The sequence below is a fragment of the Pinus tabuliformis genome, chromosome J (assembly GCF_031772625.1).
Source record: "Pinus tabuliformis cultivar Carrire ecotype Pingquan chromosome J, CPIR1, whole genome shotgun sequence".
NCBI lineage: Eukaryota > Viridiplantae > Streptophyta > Pinopsida > Pinales > Pinaceae > Pinus > Pinus tabuliformis.
The window spans coordinates 111,270,429-111,276,512 of record NC_142295.1 but is presented as its reverse complement, the minus strand read 5'-3'; the positions used below and the strand labels follow the sequence as shown (position 1 = coordinate 111,276,512).

The 6,084-nt window shown below is 35.8% G+C and overlaps 1 pseudogene across 1 annotated transcript; it reads left to right on the top strand.

The window, feature by feature from the left end:
- The first annotated feature begins 481 nt into the window (after window positions 1-481).
- On the top strand, window positions 482-5,820 carry LOC149225783 (abietadienol/abietadienal oxidase-like; annotated as a pseudogene). The gene is made up of 9 exons (XR_016246987.1): window positions 482-930; window positions 1,655-1,982; window positions 2,095-2,244; window positions 2,449-2,688; window positions 2,922-3,008; window positions 3,177-3,255; window positions 5,119-5,234; window positions 5,317-5,435; window positions 5,637-5,820. The product of XR_016246987.1 is annotated as an abietadienol/abietadienal oxidase-like (transcript).
- The last annotated feature ends 264 nt before the right edge of the window (window positions 5,821-6,084 follow it).

The following is a 6,084-nucleotide window of genomic DNA, read 5'->3' as shown; positions in this document are numbered from 1 at the left end:
TTAATAGAAATAATATTAATAATATATCTATTTATTTTAAATTAACAAATGAATTCCTTTTTACCAATTTTAACTATTTCTAGAAAAATATTAATTAAAAAATTTTTTTTTAGTGATTTGACCAGGTTCATTAGGTCAAATTAGCGGTTAGAATTTTAGCCGTTGGAGTCTCTGCACACTATATTTAATCGAGCTAAGCCAGATTGGTTCTTCAACTTGTCCTGACGATGAACCACACTGGTTGGTTCGAAACGCGTCGACACAAGATTGGTTATGTGATTTTGCCGAAGATTTTCTGAAACTTTCATATAAAGACAACTTATGGAATCTTTTAAGTAAAAAATGTGGACAAAGTTTGGAATCTTTGGAAAATAAACAATTTAAGAATTTTTTTGGAGTTAACCCCATGGCAATAAATTATTTCAAACTTTTTTTATCTAGAATCATTTTTATATTTTATAAAGTTGAAAATTGATTTTATTGAAACATTTAGAATCCTGACAGGTATTGCAGTCATTATTAGATCTAGTGCAACCCTGAGTACTGTGTAATTGAGGTACTCTGCAACCTCAAACTCATTAATGGACTGCAATTTGCAAACTTCAACCCGTGAATGCAATTAAGCTCGCAAAGCGGTCCAGAGGTTCTCCAGAAGAAATCAGTATCCACTGATACCGTTAAAAGTGTCGCAATGGCGGATCAAATATCAGTAGTGTTGGTGGTGTTCACTGCAGCGATGGCGCTCCTCCACCTTATTCACAGGTGGTGGAATATCCATGGCGGCCGAAAAAGAAGTATCAATGGAGGGAATCAGGAGGCCCGTCTGCCTCCTGGATCGACTGGATGGCCACTGATTGGCGAATCCTTCAGTTATTATCGCTCCATGACCAGCAATAATCCCAGGAAATTCGTTGATGAAAGGGAGAAAAGGTGAGAGACGCTCCCTCTGTCTCTATGTATAAATGTATTGATGACCCATAACTATTTTGTGTTATATATGAAAAGGCAGATAAAAGTAAGCATTAATTGCGAACAGCCAGAAATGGAAGCAATCACATACCGAGATATATTCTAGGAAAACCCAATTTTAGAAAAACCTAGTCTAATAGAATTTTATTAATTTTTTTTAGGGGAGTCTACTCTTTAATAATTCTATTAATTTTTTTTAGGGGAGTCTACTCTTTAAGTGGCACACCAGGATACTCAGTGTGATTTGATCCCTGCTCTCATTGATTTCACATAACAAACTCAGCAGCCACACCACACATCACTGTATGAATTTTATTAGTTCTTTAACCAAAAACCCTGCTTAATTTTTTGGTCCTTTACACTACGCTGGCTGGGAGACCCTGCTCAACCCAATAAAAACCCCTTGACAAGGGAGACCCTGCTCAACCCAATAAAAACCCCTCACACTGACCAGGGAGACCTTGCTCTACTGTTCGCCCCTTCTATCTTGGTACCTTTACTAGAAAGACAAATAAGTCTATTTATAAACTTTTTTGCCAATCCAATATAATTGACATAATACAATGGGTCACAAAACCATGCGGCAAAAACTCAGGGTTAATCTTAACATTTTGATGGTTTCCTGCTTTTATTAACCATTTAATTTATATGATGTCTTGCTGAAGTAAAAAGAAAAAAATTGCAGGTATGATTCCGACATTTTCATATCTCATTTATTTGGACGCCGGGCAGTTGTATCAGCAGATCCCCAGTTCAACAAGTTTGTTCTGCAAAACGAGGGGAGGCTCTTTCAAGCCCATTACCAAGAGTCTCTCAAGACTTTGATAGGCAAGTACGGGCTTCTCTCAGTGCATGGCGATCTCCAGAGGAAGCTCCATGGAATAGCTGTGAATTTGCTGAGGTTTGAGAGGCTCAGAGTTGATTTCATGGAAGAGATACAGAGTCTTGTACACTCCACGTTGGACAGATGGGCAGATATGAAGGATATTGCTCTGCAGAATGAGTGTCACCAGGCAAGTGAAATTCAAGTTTTTTACTTAATGAAAAACAAAAACAAAAAATTGTGTACCCAGGCAAGAGATTTTTGGATGCATTTGAGTTTGATCACTTAATTTGTTGTTGTAGATGGTTCTCAACTTGATGGCAAAACAACTGCTGGACATATCTCCATCCAAAGAGACAAGTGAAATTTGTGACTTATTTGTTGATTACACAAATGCAGTGATTGCCATTCCTCTTAAAATCCCTGGTTCTACCTATGCAAAGGGAATTAAGGTACAAAATAGATTTGCCTTCTGTTATTAGTTGTTCATCTGTACCTTTTTTACCTTTCTTTCCTGTTCTCAGGATCAATATGTATCACAGATCTTCTTTGTAAAATTACCTTTTTTCTCTCCATACAGTTAAGGAGATCTAATAAATTTCAATTAATATTATGTGATGATGCAGGCTATCTAATAAATTTCAATAATAATGCAGGCCAGACAACTTCTCATAGGAAAGATTTCTCAGATGGTACAAGAGAGAAGGAATAATCCTCATGTGGTTCATAATGATCTGTTACAAAAAAAACTTATGGAAGAAGGATCCCTCTAAGATGAAATTATTTGTGATTTTATTCTATTTTTACTCTTTGCTGGACATGAGACCTCATCCAGAGCCATGACATTTGCTATCAAGTTTCTTACTTATTGCCCTCAGGCATTGGAGCAAATGAAGGTATGTATAGCTTCTCTCAACCTTTAATACCACAACGTTTCTTACTTATTGCCCTCAGGCATTGGAGCAAATGAAGGTATGTATAGCTTCTCTCAACCTTTAATACCACAACGTCTAAGGAGTTTGTCTCAAAATTGGAACAAATAAGGGTATGTGTAGGTATATTTTCAAGTTTCAATTTTTTTTGGTCTGATTGGGATTGCCTAATGAAATATTTCATGTTGACATGATAGGAAGAGCATGATGCTATATTAAAGACGAAGGGGAATCATAAGAAGTTGGAATGGGAAGATTACAAATCGATGAAATTTACAGAATGTGTATGATAATTTTTTTTTTTTAATATCCTTTTGTTTGTTTGTTTGTTTTTAATGCGAGATATTATTTTTTGAATATATTTTTAAAATGTGAAATTAAATTTTATTTTGCATTTTAAAAATCATAATATTTGGACTTAAATTAAAAATATATTTATTTATTTTTTATAGGTAATTAATGAAACACTTCGATTAGGTAATTTTGCCCCTGGAGTGTTTAGAGAAGTCAAAGAGGACATTAAAGTGAAAGGTATTGTTCAATAAAAGTTATTACATTTGAGCATAGGAGAAATAGCCTTGGAGAACCTGCCCCTCTTTACGCCTCTGTGACCCAAATAGCAGTAGTTTCAGGGGGTAAAAAATTTAAGCTAGATCTCAAGGATCCAGAACAGGATCGAACTCAAATTTTCATCAGAAGCCTGTCAGGAAAAACTATCTGCAAGCAAATCTGGACAGGAACATTGATAAAAAATATAAAGGATGAAATACAAGCAGATATAGGCATCCCATCAAACCTGCTAAGCTTGATACATGCAGGTAAAATCCTGCAGGAAAATTTTACAGTACAACACTATGGCATTGGTCGAGACTCAACTATCATTGTAAGCACAAGGCTGAGAGGAGGAAGCTCTGGTCCAGGCCCTAAGGGCATAGGTTCTTTTAAAGATGCTGTCAAAGGGAAGGGGGAAGTAAAAAACAAACCAACTCCAGATCTTCCTAGTCCCTACATTGTGGAGCAAAGATCACAGAATCCTGTTCTGCAAATCGACTTGCCTGAGGTAAAAAATTTTCATTCAGATCTTTCTTCAATGGCTATCATATGCAGATTCAACGGGTTTTGGCCTAAAACAGATGCTTTAAGACAATGGATCTTCTCCACTTGGACCCCAAACTGTGACATCCATTTGTGCGCCAAGGGTTTTTTTATTGTAAAATTCGACTCGGTTAAGGAAAAAGATTTCGCCCTCCATGAGGGGCCATGGTTCTGGGGCAATGTTGGTCTCTTCATGACCCCCTGGTTCCCGGGTTTTGACCCCTCCACTATGATGGTTTCCAAAATGCCGGTTTGGGTAAGGCTCCACAACCTTCCATTACATTTCTGGTTTCCTAATGTTTTTGCAGCAATAGGGAATGCCATAGGTTCATTCATCAAGCAAGATATGGAAAGAATAGAAAGATGCATTCATACCTTCGCCAGAATCTGCGTGGAGGTTGATCTTAGTCAAGGGCTTCCTGACAATATAATTCTGATCCATAACAACTCTCAGTGGAAACAGCCTCTTGATTATGAAAACACGGCCTTCAGATGTCGAGGCTGTCAACAAACAGGACATCTACATAATAACTGTCCGCAAAACAAAAGAGAAAACAGAAGGAACAAGAAACAAGTTCACAAACCAAGAGGCTGGCAATGCACAGTGAATCCAGAAGAAGAAATAGAGGATGAGGGGGAGCTTAACTCCCCACCTGAACAACATGATGATCCTATTGGGGAGAATGCCGCGGTTGCCACCCCCACGGCAAACAATCAGGAACATTTGTCCTCAGTTTCAGGAAAATTTACTACATCAGCAAACAAGAACACAAAGATTCACCAAAATCAGGCAGAGATGACAAGCGTGGATCCAAACATGGGAGGCATCAAACGTCACCACCACTCAGATACTTCAGACTCAGACAAAGAAACAGGCCCACAGAATACAGAAACACAGTTAGTCATTGCTTCGATCGAGCCCACTCAAGGAGAGTGGCGCAAGGTTGAAAAGAAAAAGGGGAGAAAAACTTGAAGCGTGAGTTTCCCTCACTGCCGGAATTCAGTTTTTTTCTTGCCCTTTCCTCTCTCTCCTCTCTTTCTCTTTCTCTTATTCTTTGTGCACGTTAGTCCTCTAACGTAGCGTGGGGTGCAGAAGCACTCGAGCCCATGTGGCAGCTTACGGAATGCTTAAATGTATCTGCTTGTGTAACTTTTCATAAATTCTTTAATAAAAGGTTACCGCTTTTTTCCTTCGGAAAAAAGTTATTACATTTGAGATAATATAATATTTCTTACAATTTTATTTAGATTTCAATATTATTGATATTAATATGATTTTGTTTTTAAATGTTTTTATAGATTATCTCATTCCAAAAGGATGGGTGGTCTTCGCATTTTTAACCGCAACACATTTACATGGAAACTCCTACAATGAAGCTCTTATATTTAACCCATCGCGATGGGAACCAAATCAAGTAGGCTCATATTTATGATATAGTATAAATTTAAAATATGGTTTATAAATTATTATGGTAATTAAACTTATTCATATTGCAGGATGCATCAAATAATGCTTCATTTATACCTTTTGGAGGTGGAGCTAGGCTTTGCCCGGGATTTCATCTAGCTAGACTTGAGTTGTCTCTTTTTCTTCACATATTTCTCACAAGATTTAGGTTTGTGTTCTCCCTATTTCATTATAGATAGAGCTTTTGTTTATAATTACTGAAAATATTTTCAAGAAAGAAAATATTATTTTAAATAGACTAAGAAATATTGTATTATCATTTTTTTCTTTTTGTTTTTAATACATAATTTAATAAGCATTAATTCTTTTTAATTTACATTAGTATTAAATAATATTATTTACATTGCAGATGGGAAGCACTTGGAAATGATCGTACCTCATATTTTCCATTACCATACTTGACTGAGGGATTTCCCATTCGCCTTCATTGTAGACAATGAATGCATGATATTTGAGTTTGACATTGAGCATGGCATTTAAATTATACATTTTTAATTATGTAATAAATAGAATTTTACTTTTGAATTTCTATATTTTATTTTTTAAAGTTATTATTGTAACATTGAATATTATATTCCAAATGTTTTGTAATATAATTGTGTTAATTCAATTCTAAATAATGAAATTACAAAAATTAATAGCTTTAGTGATATAGATTGGATCATTATATTGTTTGTCATCCATATCAATGTTTTCAAGGTGGAAGAATCAAATAAATCAACTTATATGAGTAGTTTTAGTAGTGGGACCCAGTTTGAAGAATTAGCATAAAAAACCTTTTAGGGTCAGTTTGATGT